This window comes from Arachis stenosperma, chromosome 6, assembly GCF_014773155.1.
Source record: "Arachis stenosperma cultivar V10309 chromosome 6, arast.V10309.gnm1.PFL2, whole genome shotgun sequence".
Taxonomy (NCBI): Eukaryota; Viridiplantae; Streptophyta; class Magnoliopsida; order Fabales; family Fabaceae; genus Arachis; species Arachis stenosperma.
Window position 1 is genome coordinate 59,277,469 of NC_080382.1, and position 12,637 is coordinate 59,290,105.

Here is a 12,637-nt window from a genome sequence, read left to right on the forward strand (position 1 = left end):
TCCTCGCCGTCAATCATCCCTTTGCCATATAAAGCAACGTCGTGTCATTGCATTCAATGAGGTTCTGATGCACGGAAACTTGTATCACTACAAATTTCCCTCGGCAAGTATACCAAATTGTCGTCAAATAAAAACTCACAATAGAATGAGGTCGAATCCCACAGGAATTGATTGGTTGAGCAACTTTAATTAGAGGAATATTCTAGTTGAGCTAGGAAGAATTGAATTGAGAATTGTAGGAAAATAAATGGCGGGAAAGTAAATGACAAGAAATGTAAATGGCTGAAAGTAAATGGCGGAATGTAAAGTGCAGAAACTAAATTGCATAAAATTAAATGGGATTTGGGGAATTGAACATTAAAGTAAATAGCAGAAACTAAAGAGAATGGGTAAGATCAGAAGTGGGGAAGTTTATTAGGCATAGGAGATGTTGCATTCTCCGGATCAAGTTCATCTCTATCTCTTCCTCAATCAATGCATTCATTGACTTTCTTGGCAATTATAAGTGATTGGTTCCCAATGTCTTGGTAATCCAATCTCTCTAAGCTTGAACAATTGCCCAATGTCTTGATTTAATTGCTCATGGAAAGAGATGAAGTTTGGTCACTGATTATACCACACACCTTCATAGATCAAAGTATTGGTAGGATTACATGTCACTATATCCATCCAACCCCCAACCTAATCCAGCATGAGAAAGCATTTCTAGCAGATCTCCTCATTCCTCTCTCAAAGTTCAGAGGAAACCCAATTATGAACAACTTTTCTGTTGAGATAACTTGTTCAATTGAATTAAGATCGAAAGCTTTCTAGCAAAATCAAGAGAAAAGATAGAAGAAGATGAAAACTATTATTGATCCATTGAATTACAACAGAGCTCCCTAGCCTAATCAAAACGGGTTTAGTTGTTCATAGCTCTGGGAATGGAAAGAAAAAATGAAAAGTGCATCGTAAAGTAAACTAAATTGCAGAGAAAGTAAATGTACAGAGTGTTTACAATTTTGCATCCCCTAGATCCCAATCTCCCTTTCTAGTTCAAAAGTACCCCTATATATACTACTTCTCTGATTTTCAGTTGGCTCTGCAAGTCTTGGATCTGGGCCTTTGATCTTTAGTTGAAGCAGTTACAGTCTCAGTGGGCTTAGCTCAGCTTGTTGAAAGAAGTTGAGTCAGGTATAATTCGCGTTAGTCAAGGCGTTAGTGGGGTGGTGCGCGAAATTGTGAACTATACTTTTTCACAACTCTCATAATCCCTGGTAATGGCTCCAAAAACTTGGTGCGCTCAATACCATGGCATTACACAACTTCGCACAACTAACCAGCAAGTGCACTGGGTCGTCCAAGTAATAAACCTTACGTGAGTAAGGGTCGATCCCACGGAGATTGTTAGTATTGAAGCAAGCTATGGTCATCTTGTAAATCTTAGTCAGGCAAACTCAGATATATATGGTGATGAACGAAAATAACATAAAAGATAAAGATAGTGATACTTATGTAACTCATTGGTAGGAACTTCAGATAAGCGCATGAAGATGCCTTCCCTTCCGTCTCTCTGCTTTCCTACTGTCTTCATCCAACCCTTCTTACTCCTTTCCATGGCAAGCTCGTATAGGGTCTCACTGTTGTCAGCAGCTACCTCCCATCCTCGCAGTGAAAGCTAATGCTCAATACTCTGTCACAGTACGGCCAATCACCGGTTCGGTTCCCTCCCCTACCGGAATAGAATAACTCTTTTGCGTCTGTCACTAACGCCCAGTAGGTTACAGGTTTGAAGCACGTCACAGTCATTCAGTCATTGAATCCTACTCAGAATACCACAGACAAGGTTAGACCTTCCAGATTCTCTTGAATGCTGCCATCAGTTCTTGCCTATACCACGAAGACTCTGATCTCACGGAATGGCTGGCTCGTTTGTCAGGCGAGCACTCGGTTGTCAGGCGATCAACCATGCATCGTGCAATCAGGAATCCAAGAGATATTCACTAAGCCTCAGATGCTTGTAGAACAAGAATGGTTGTCAGTCACCTTGTTCATGGGTGAGAATGGTGATGGGCGTCAATCATCACCTTCATCATGTTGAAGAACAAGTGATATCTTGGTAAAAGAACAAGTGGAATTGAATGGAAGAACAATAGTAATTGCATTAATACTCGAGGTACAGCAGAGCTCCACACCTTAATCTATGGTGTGTAGAAACTCCACCGTTGAAAATACATAAGCATAAGGTCTAGGCATGGCCGAATGGCCAGCCTCCCAATGATCTAAGAACTAAAATGTCCAAAGATGATCTAGAGATCTAAAAGTGATCAAAAGATGAAAATACAATAGTAAAAGGTTCTATATATAGAAAACTAGTAGCCTAAGGTGTACAAAGGTGAGTAAATGACATAAAAATCCTCTTCCGGGCCCACTTGGTGTGTGCTTGGGCTGAGCAATGAAGCAATTTCGTGTAGAGACTCTTCTTGGAGTTAAACGCCAGCTTTGGTGCCAGTTTGGGCGTTTAACTCCCATTTGGGTGCCAGTTCCAGCGTTTAACGCTGGGATTTCTTGAGGTGACTTTGAACGCCGGTTTGGGCCATCAAATCTTGGGCAAAGTATGGACTATTATATATTGCTGGAAAGCCCAGGATGTCTACTTTCCAACGCCGTTGAGAGCGCGCCAATTGGGCTTCTGTAGCTCCAGAAAATCCACTTCGAGTGCAGGGAGGTCAGAATCCAACAGCATCTGTAGTCCTTTTGAGTCTCAGAATCAGATTTTTGCTCAGGTCCCTCAATTTCAGCCAGAAAATACCTGAAATCACAGAAAAACACACAAACTCATAGTAAAGTCCAGAAAAGTGAATTTTAATTAAAAACTAATAAAAATATACTAAAAACTAACTAGATCATACTAAAAACATACTAAAAACAATGCCAAAAAGTATACAAATTATCCGCTCATCACAACACCAAACTTAAATTGTTGCTTGTCCTCAAGCAACTGAAAATCAAATAAGATAAAAAGAAGAGAATATGCAATGAATTCCAAAAACATCTGTGAAGATTAGTATTAATTAGATGAGCGGGGCTTTTACTTTTTGCCTCTGAACAGTTTTGGCATCTCACTCTATCCCTTATAATTCAGAATGATTGGCTTCTTTAGGAACTCAGAATCCAGATAGTGTTAGTGATTCTCCTAGTAAAGTATGATGATTCTTGAACATAGCTATTTATTGAGTCTTGGCTGTGGCCCAAAGCACTCTGTCTTCCAGTATTACCACCGGATACATACATGCCACAGACACATAATTGGGTGAACCTTTTTAGATTGTGACTCAGCTTTGCTAAAGTCCCCAATTAGAGGTGTCCAGGGTTCTTAAGCACACTCTTATTTGCCTTGGATCACAACTTTATTCTTTCTTTTTCTTTCTTTTTCTCTTTCTTTTTTTTTCGGTTTTTTTTTTTTTCATTTGCTTTTTTTTTTTCGTTTTTGCAATGCTTTTTCTTGCTTCAAGAATCATTTTATTGATTTTTCAGATCCTCAGTAACATGTCTCCTTTTTCATCATTCTTTCAAGAGCCAACATTCATGAACCACAAATTCAAAAGACATATGCACTGTTTAAGCATACATTCAGAGAACAAAAATATTGCCACCACATCAAAATAATTAAACTATTATAAAATTCAAAATTCATGCAATTCTTTCCTTTTCAATTAAGCACGTTTTTATTAAGAGAGGTGATGGATTCATAGGACATTCATAACTTTAAGGCATAGACACTAAGATACTAATGATCATAAGACACAAACATGGATAAACATAAGCATTAAAATTCGAAAAACAGAAGAACAAATAACAAGGAAATCAAAGAACGGGTCCACCTTAGTGATGGCGGCTCTTTCTTCCTCTTGAAGATCCTATGGAGTGTTTGAGCTCCTCAATGTCTCTTCCTTGTCTTTGTTGCTCCTCCCTCATGATTCTTTGATCTTCTCTAATTTCATGAAGGATGATGGAGTGTTCTTGATGCTCCACCCTCAGTTGTCCCATGTTGGAACTTAGTTCTCCTAGGGAGGTGTTTAGTTGCTCCCAATAGTTTTGTGGAGGAAAATTCATCCCTTGAGGAATCTCAGGGATCTCATGATGAGTGAGATCTCTTGTGTACTCCATCCTTTTCTTGGTGATGGGCTTGTCCTCATCAATGGGAATGTCTCCCTCTATGTCAACTCCAACTGAATAACAGAGGTGACAAATGAGATGAGGAAAGGCTAACCTTGCCAAGGTGGAGGTCTTGTCCGCCACCTTATAGAATTCTTGGGCTATAACCTCATGAACCTCTATTTCTTCTCCAATCATGATACTATGGATCATGATGGCCCGGTCTATGGTAACTTCGGACCGGTTGCTAGTGGGGATGATTGAGCGTTGTATGAACTCTAACCATCCTCTAGCCACGGGCTTGAGGTCATGCCTTCTCAATTGGACCGGCTTTCCTCTTGAATCTTGCTTCCATTGTGCGCCCTCTTCACATATGGTTGTGAGGACTTGGTCCAACCTTTGATCAAAGTTGACCCTTCTAGTGTAAGGATGCTCATCTCCTTGCATCATAGGCAAGTTGAACGCCACCCTCACACTCTCCGGACTAAAATCCAAGTATTTCCCCCGAACCATAGTGAGATAATTCTTTGGATTCGGGTTCACACTTTGGTCATGGTTCTTTGTGATCCATGCATTGGCATAGAACTCTTGAACCATCAAGATTCCGACTTGTTGAATGGGGTTGGTAAGAACTTCCCAACCTCTTCTTCGGATCTCATGGCGGATCTCCGGATATTCACCCTTTTTGAGTGAAAAGGGGACCTCGGAGATCACCTTCTTCAAGGCCACAACTTCATAGAAGTGGTCTTGATGCACCCTTGAGAGGAATCTATCCATCTCCCATGACTCGGAGGTGGAAGCTTTTGCCTTCCCTTTCCTCTTTGTAGAGGTTTCTCCGGCCTTGGATGCCATAAATGGTTATGGAAAAACGAAAAAGCAACGCTTTTACCACACCAAACTTAAAATATTTGCTCGTCCTCGAGCAAAAGAAGAAAGAAGAGAGTAGAAGAAGAAGAAATGAGGAAGAAGGGAGATGGTAGTGTGTTCGGCCAAAGAGGGGGAGAAGTGGTGTTTAGGTTGTGTGAAATTGAAGAGTTGAAGAAGGGTATTTATAGGAGAAAAGGGGGGTAAAGGTTCGGCCATTATGGGTGGGTTTGGGAGGGAAAGTGGTTTGAATTTGAAGGGTGAGGTTGGTGGGGATTTATGAAGGATGGATGTGAATGGTGAAGAGAAAGATGGGATTTGATAGGTGAAGGGTTTTTGGGGAAGAGGTGTTGAGGTGATTGGTGAATGGGGGAAGAAGAGAGAGAGTGATGGTAGGGTCCTGTGGGGTCCACAGATCCTGTAGTGTCAAGGAAAAGTCATCCCTGCACCAAATGTTGCTCAAAATCACGTTTTGAGCCATTTCTGGCGTTAAACGCCGGGCTGGTGCCCATTCCTGGCGTTTAACGCCAGGTTCTTGCCCTTTACTGGCGTTTAACGCCAGTCTGGTGCCCCTTTCTGGCGTTAAACGCCCAGAAGGGTGCCAGACTGGGCGTTAAACGCCCAACAGCTAGCATTACTGGCGTTTGAACGCCAGCTTCTTCTCCTCCAGGGTGTGCTATTTTTCTTCCTGTTTTTCATTCTGTTTTTGCTTTTTTCATTGTTTTTGTGACTTCTTATGATCATCAACCTACAAAAAAGATAAAATAACAAAAGAAAATAATTAATTATAAAACATTGGGTTGCCTCCCAACAAGCGCTTCTTTAATGTCATTAGCTTGACAGAGGGCTCTCATGGAGCCTCAGAAATGCTCAGAACCGTGTTGAAACCTCCCAACACCAAACTTAGAGTTTGAATGTGGGGTTTCAACACCAAACTTAGAGTTTGGTTGTAGCCTCCCAACACCAAACTTAGAGTTTGACTGTGGGGGCTCTGTTTGGCTCTGTTTTGAGAGAAGCTCTTCATGCTTCCTCTCCATGATGACAGAGGGATGTCCTTGGGCCTTAAACACCAAGGATTTTTCATTCACTTGAATGATTAACTCTCCTCTGTCAACATCAATCACAGCCTTTGCTGTGGCTAGGAAGGGTCTGCCAAGGATGATAGATTCATCCATGCACTTCCCAGTCTCTAAGACTATGAAGTCAGTAGGGATGTAATGGTCTTCAATCTTCACCAAAACATTCTCTACAAGTCCATGAGCTTGTTTTCTTGAATTGTCTGCCATCTCTAATGAGATTCTTGCAGCTTGCACCTCAAAGATCCCTAATTTCTCCATTACAGAGAGGGGCATGAGGTTTACACTTGACCCTAAGTCACACAAGGCCTTCTTGAAGGTCATGGTGCCTATGGTACAAGGTATAGAAAACTTCCCAGGATCCTGCCTCTTTTGAGGCAGTTTCTGCCTAGACAAGTCATCCAGTTCTTTGGTGAGCAAGGGTGGTTCATCCTCCCAAGTCTCATTTCCAAATAACTTGTCATTCAGTTTCATGATTGCTCCAAGGTATTTAGCAACTTGCTCTTCAGTAACATACTCATCCTCTTCAGAGGAAGAATACTCATCAGAGCTCATGAATGGCAGAAGTAAGTCCAATGGAATCTCTATGGTCTCATTTTGAGCCTCAGATTCCCAAGGTTCCTCATTGAGGAACTCAGAGGAGATTGGTGCACGCCCATTGAGGTCTTCCTCAGTGGCGTCCACCTCCTCTTTTTCCCCCCAGAATTCGGCCATGGTTATGGCTTTGCACTCTCCTTTTGGATTTTCTTCTGTATTACTTGGAAGAGTACTAGGAGGGAGTTCAGTAACTTTCTTGCTCAGCTGACCAACTTGTCCTTCCAAATTTCTGATGGAGGACCTTGTTTCACTCATGAAACTTTGAGTGGTCTTTATTAGATCAGAGACCATTGTTGCTAAGTCAGAAGTATTCTGCTTAGAACTCTCTGTCTGTTGCTGAGGAGACGATGGAAAAGGCTTGCCATTGCTAAACCTGTTTCTTCCACCATTATTGTTATTGAAACCTTGTTGAGGTCTCTCTTGATTCTTCCATGAGAGATTTGGGTGATTTCTCCATGAAGAATTGTAGGTATTTCCATAGGGTTCTCCTAGGTAATTTACCTCTTCCATGGAAGGGTTCTCAGGATCATAAGCTTCTTCCTCAGATGAAGCTTCCTTAGTACTGCCAGGTGCATTTTGCATTCCAGACAGACTTTGAGAAATCAAATTGACTTGTTGAGTCAATATCTTGTTCTGAGCCAAAATGGCATTCAGAGTATCAATCTCAAGAACTCCTTTCTTCTGACTAGTCCCATTGTTCACAGGATTTCTTTCAGAAGTATACATGAATTGGTTATTTGCAACCATTTCAATTAGCTCTTGAGCTTCTGCAGGCGTCTTCTTCAGATGAAGAGATCCTCCAGCAGAGCTATCCAAAGACATCTTGGATAGTTCAGAGAGACCATCATAGAAAATACCTATGATGCTCCATTCAGAAAGCATGTCAGAAGGACATCTTCTGATTAATTGTTTGTATCTTTCCCAAGCTTCATAGAGGGATTCTCCATCCTTCTGTCTGAAGGTTTGGACTTCCACTCTAAGCTTACTCCATCTTTGTGGTGGAAAGAACTTTGCCAAGAAGGCATTGACTAGCTTTTCCCAAGAGTCCAGGCTTTCTTTAGGTTGAGAATCCAACCATATTCTAGCTCTGTCTCTTATAGCAAAAGGGAATAGCATCAGTCTATAGACCTCAGGGTTAACCCCATTAGTCTTGACTGTGTCACAGATTTGCAAGAATTCAGCTAAAAACTGATGAGGATCTTCCATTGGAAGTCCATGGAACTTGCAATTCTGTTGCATTAGAGAAACTAATTGAGGCTTAAGCTCAAAGTTGTTTGCTCCAATGGCAGGGATAGAGATGCTTCTCCCATAGAAATCAGGAGTAGGTGCAGTAAAGTCACCCAGCACCTTCCTTGCATTGTTGGCATTGTTGTTGTTTTCGGCTGCCATGGGTTCTTCTTCTTTGAAGAATTCGGTCAGGTCCTCTAAAGAGAGTTGTGCTTTGGCTTCTCTTAGCTTTCTCTTCAAGGTCCTTTCGGGTTCAGGATCAGCTTCAACAAGAATGCCTTTGTCTCTGCTCCTGCTCATATGAAAGAGAAGAGAAAAAGAAAATGTGGAATCCTCTATGTCACAGTATAAGGATTCCTTGAAATGTCAGAGGAAAAGAGAAATAGAAAGAAGAAGGAGAAGAAGAATTCGAACTTTAATTAGATAAGGTTCGAATTGTGCATTAAGAAGGAGTAGTACTCCATAAATAGAAGGATGTGGGAAGGAGGGAAGAGAATTTTCGAAAATTCAATTAAAAAGATGTTGATAATTTTCGAAAATTGAAAGTGGAAAAGAAATCAAGTGATTTTTGAAAAAGATTTTTAAAATTAGAAGTCAAAGAGATTTGATTGAAACTATTTTGAAAAAGATGTGGTTAAAAAGATTTGATTGAAAAGTTATGGTTTTAAAAAGATGTGATTGAGAATATATGATTTGAAAACCATTTTAAAAGATATGATTTGAAAACAATTTGAAAAGATATGATTTTGAAAACAAATGACTTGCCTAACAAGAAAAGATATGATTCAAACATAAAACCTTTCTCAACAGAAAAGGCAACAAATTTGAGATGTTCAATCAAATCATTAATTGTTAGTAAGTATCTTTGAAAAAGGAAAGAAATTGATTTTGAAAACATTTGATTGAAAAGAATTGATTTGAAAAAGATTTGATTTTGGAAAACTTGAAAAAAAATTGATTTGAAAACAAAATCTTCCCCCTAGCACCATCCTGGCGTTAAACGCCCAGAATGGTATACATTCTGGCGTTTAACGCCCAAAATGCTACCTTTTTGGGCGTTAAACGCCCAACCAGGTACCCTGGCTGGCGTTTAAACGCCAGTCTGCCTTCTTCACTGGGCATTTTTGAATGCTCAGCTTTTTCTGTATAATTCCTCTGCAGTGTGTTCTGAATCTTCAATCCCTTGTATCATTGACTTGAAAAGACACAAATTAAAAATATTTTTGGATTTTTTATAATAAAAATGCAACAAGAATCAAATAACAATGCATGCAAGACACCAAACTTAGCAGTTTGTATACTACTGACACTAATGAACTGAAAATGCATATGAGACACACAAAATACTCAAGTCAATAGAATTCAAAGATCAGAGCAAGTGAATCATCAAGAACATCTTGAAGATCACTAAGACATATGAATGCATGCAATTGACACCAAACTTAGGATGAGACACTAGACTCAAACAAGAAATATTTTTGAATTTTATGGTTTTGCAAATTTTTTTTGTATTTTTCGAAAATTAAGTGGAAAAAAAGTATCAAAATTCTTAATGAGAATTCCAGGAATCAGTGCAATGCTAGTCTAAGACTCCGGTCCAGGAATTAGACATGGCTTCACAGCCAGCCAAGCTTTCAAAGAAAGCTTCGGTCCAAAACACTAGACATGACCAAAGGTCAGCCAAGCCTTAGCAAATCATTGCTCCAAAAGCAAGATTGATACAAAATCAACAAGCTCTTGTGGTGATAAGTTGAAACCTCGGTCCAATCAGATTAGACATGGCTTCTCAGCCAGCCAGATTTCAACAAATCATCATGAAACTCTAGAATTCATCTTCAAGAATTTCGAAAAAAAAATACCTAATCTAAGCAACAAGATGAACCGTCAGTTGTCCAGCCTGAACAATCCCGGGCAATAACACCAAAAATTTGATGTTGTTGCCGGATCTTGGCACTGATGTTACCAAAGGCTTGCTCAAAACTAGAACAATCCCCGGCAACGGCGCCAAAAACTTGGTGCGCGAAATTGTGAACTATACTTTTTCACAACTCTCATAATCCCTGGTAATGGCTCCAAAAACTTGGTGCGCTCAATACCATGGCATTACACAACTTCGCACAACTAACCAGCAAGTGCACTGGGTCGTCCAAGTAATAAACCTTACGTGAGTAAGGGTCGATCCCACGGAGATTGTTAGTATTGAAGCAAGCTATGGTCATCTTGTAAATCTTAGTCAGGCAAATCAGATATATATGGTGATGAACGAAAATAACATAAAAGATAAAGATAGTGATACTTATGTAACTCATTGGTAGGAACTTCAGATAAGCGCATGAAGATGCCTTCCCTTCCGTCTCTCTGCTTTCCTACTGTCTTCATCCAACCCTTCTTACTCCTTTCCATGGCAAGCTCGTATAGGGTCTCACTGTTGTCAGCAGCTACCTCCCATCCTCGCAGTGAAAGCTAATGCTCAATACTCTGTCACAGTACGGCCAATCACCGGTTCGGTTCCCTCCCCTACCGGAATAGAATAACTCTTTTGCGTCTGTCACTAACGCCCAGTAGGTTACAGGTTTGAAGCACGTCACAGTCATTCAGTCATTGAATCCTACTCAGAATACCACAGACAAGGTTAGACCTTCCGGATTCTCTTGAATGCTGCCATCAGTTCTTGCCTATACCACGAAGACTCTGATCTCACGGAATGGCTGGCTCGTTTGTCAGGCGAGCACTCGGTTGTCAGGCGATCAACCATGCATCGTGCAATCAGGAATCCAAGAGATATTCACTAAGCCTCAGATGCTTGTAGAACAAGAATGGTTGTCAGTCACCTTGTTCATGGGTGAGAATGGTGATGGGCGTCAATCATCACCTTCATCATGTTGAAGAACAAGTGATATCTTGGTAAAAGAACAAGTGGAATTGAATGGAAGAACAATAGTAATTGCATTAATACTCGAGGTACAGCAGAGCTCCACACCTTAATCTATGGTGTGTAGAAACTCCACCGTTGAAAATACATAAGCATAAGGTCTAGGCATGGCCGAATGGCCAGCCTCCCAATGATCTAAGAACTAAAATGTCCAAAGATGATCTAGAGATCTAAAAGTGATCAAAAGATGAAAATACAATAGTAAAAGGTTCTATATATAGAAAACTAGTAGCCTAAGGTGTACAAAGGTGAGTAAATGACATAAAAATCCTCTTCCGGGCCCACTTGGTGTGTGCTTGGGCTGAGCAATGAAGCAATTTCGTGTAGAGACTCTTCTTGGAGTTAAACGCCAGCTTTGGTGCCAGTTTGGGCGTTTAACTCCCATTTGGGTGCCAGTTCCAGCGTTTAACGCTGGGATTTCTTGAGGTGACTTTGAACGCCGGTTTGGGCCATCAAATCTTGAGCAAAGTATGGACTATTATATATTGCTGGAAAGCCCAGGATGTCTACTTTCCAACGCCGTTGAGAGCGCGCCAATTGGGCTTCTGTAGCTCCAGAAAATCCACTTCGAGTGCAGGGAGGTCAGAATCCAACAGCATCTGTAGTCCTTTTGAGTCTCAGAATCAGATTTTTGCTCAGGTCCCTCAATTTCAGCCAGAAAATACCTGAAATCACAGAAAAACACACAAACGCATAGTAAAGTCCAGAAAAGTGAATTTTAATTAAAAACTAATAAAAATATACTAAAAACTAACTAGATCATACTAAAAACATACTAAAAACAATGCCAAAAAGTATACAAATTATCCGCTCATCATGGGGTTAACGTTAAGTGTAAATCCTGGTTCGAAGACGTTAGTGACGCTAACTTTGTCACTAACATCCCAACCCTCTTGAGCTACATTAACCCCAACGTTAGTGCCACTAACGTGACTACTAACTCAGCCTTTTCTAACTTTTTGATAGCGTTATTGGTGTTAACTTTACTAGTAATGCTACAATGCATCCTTCTCCCACGTTAATGGTCCACGTTAGAGCTGCTAACGTGGCCATTAACATGGGCATATCATGACACAAAAATATTAGTGACACTAACTTTGTCACTAACATTACAAAACTCCTTTTCTTCTACGTTAGTGCCTACATTAGTGGCACTAACGTGGCTACTAACATGGGCATATAGGCCATTTCCAACGTTAGTGACAAAGTTAGTGTCACTAACGTTGGCTCTTATCCCCTTGCTCCACGTTAATACCCACGTTAGTGGCGTTAATGTAGCCACTACCATTGGTAATCTTGGCCTCATCCAACGTTAGTGACAAAGTTAGTGTCACTAACGTTGGATCCTCTTTGCACTCCATGTTAATGCCCATGTTAGTGACGTTAATGTTGCCATTAACGTGGGTCATCTTAACCCTTTCCAATGTTAGTGACAAACTAACGTTGGGGATTCTTTTTGCTCCACGTTAACGCCCATGTTAGTGGCATTAACATGACTCTTAACGTGGGTGTCTGTGGCCTTTCTAATGATAGTGGTGTTAACTTCACCACTAACGTTGGAGCTTCCCTTTTTTTCCACGTTAGTGCCCACGTTAGTGGGACTAACGTGGCAACTAACGTGGGTTAAATTGGCCTTCAAAGACGTTAGTGGTCTTAACTTCACCATTAACGTTGCATGCTTGCTCCCCTTCCACGTTAATGACCACATTAGTGGCACTAACGTAGCCACTAACGTGGCTCTTCTCTGCTTCATTTGGCCTGAAATCAAAGAAACAAAGTGCATCAAAGCGTTGTTCTAGATCAT

At 40.7% G+C, this 12,637-nt stretch overlaps 1 non-coding gene across 1 annotated transcript; it reads left to right on the plus strand.

The window, feature by feature from the left end:
- The first annotated feature begins 7,550 nt into the window (after nucleotides 1–7,550).
- On the plus strand, nucleotides 7,551–7,658 carry LOC130937584 (small nucleolar RNA R71). The gene has a single exon (XR_009068797.1). It is a non-coding gene; the product is annotated as a small nucleolar RNA R71 (small nucleolar RNA).
- Nucleotides 7,659–12,637: the final 4,979 nt, after the last annotated feature.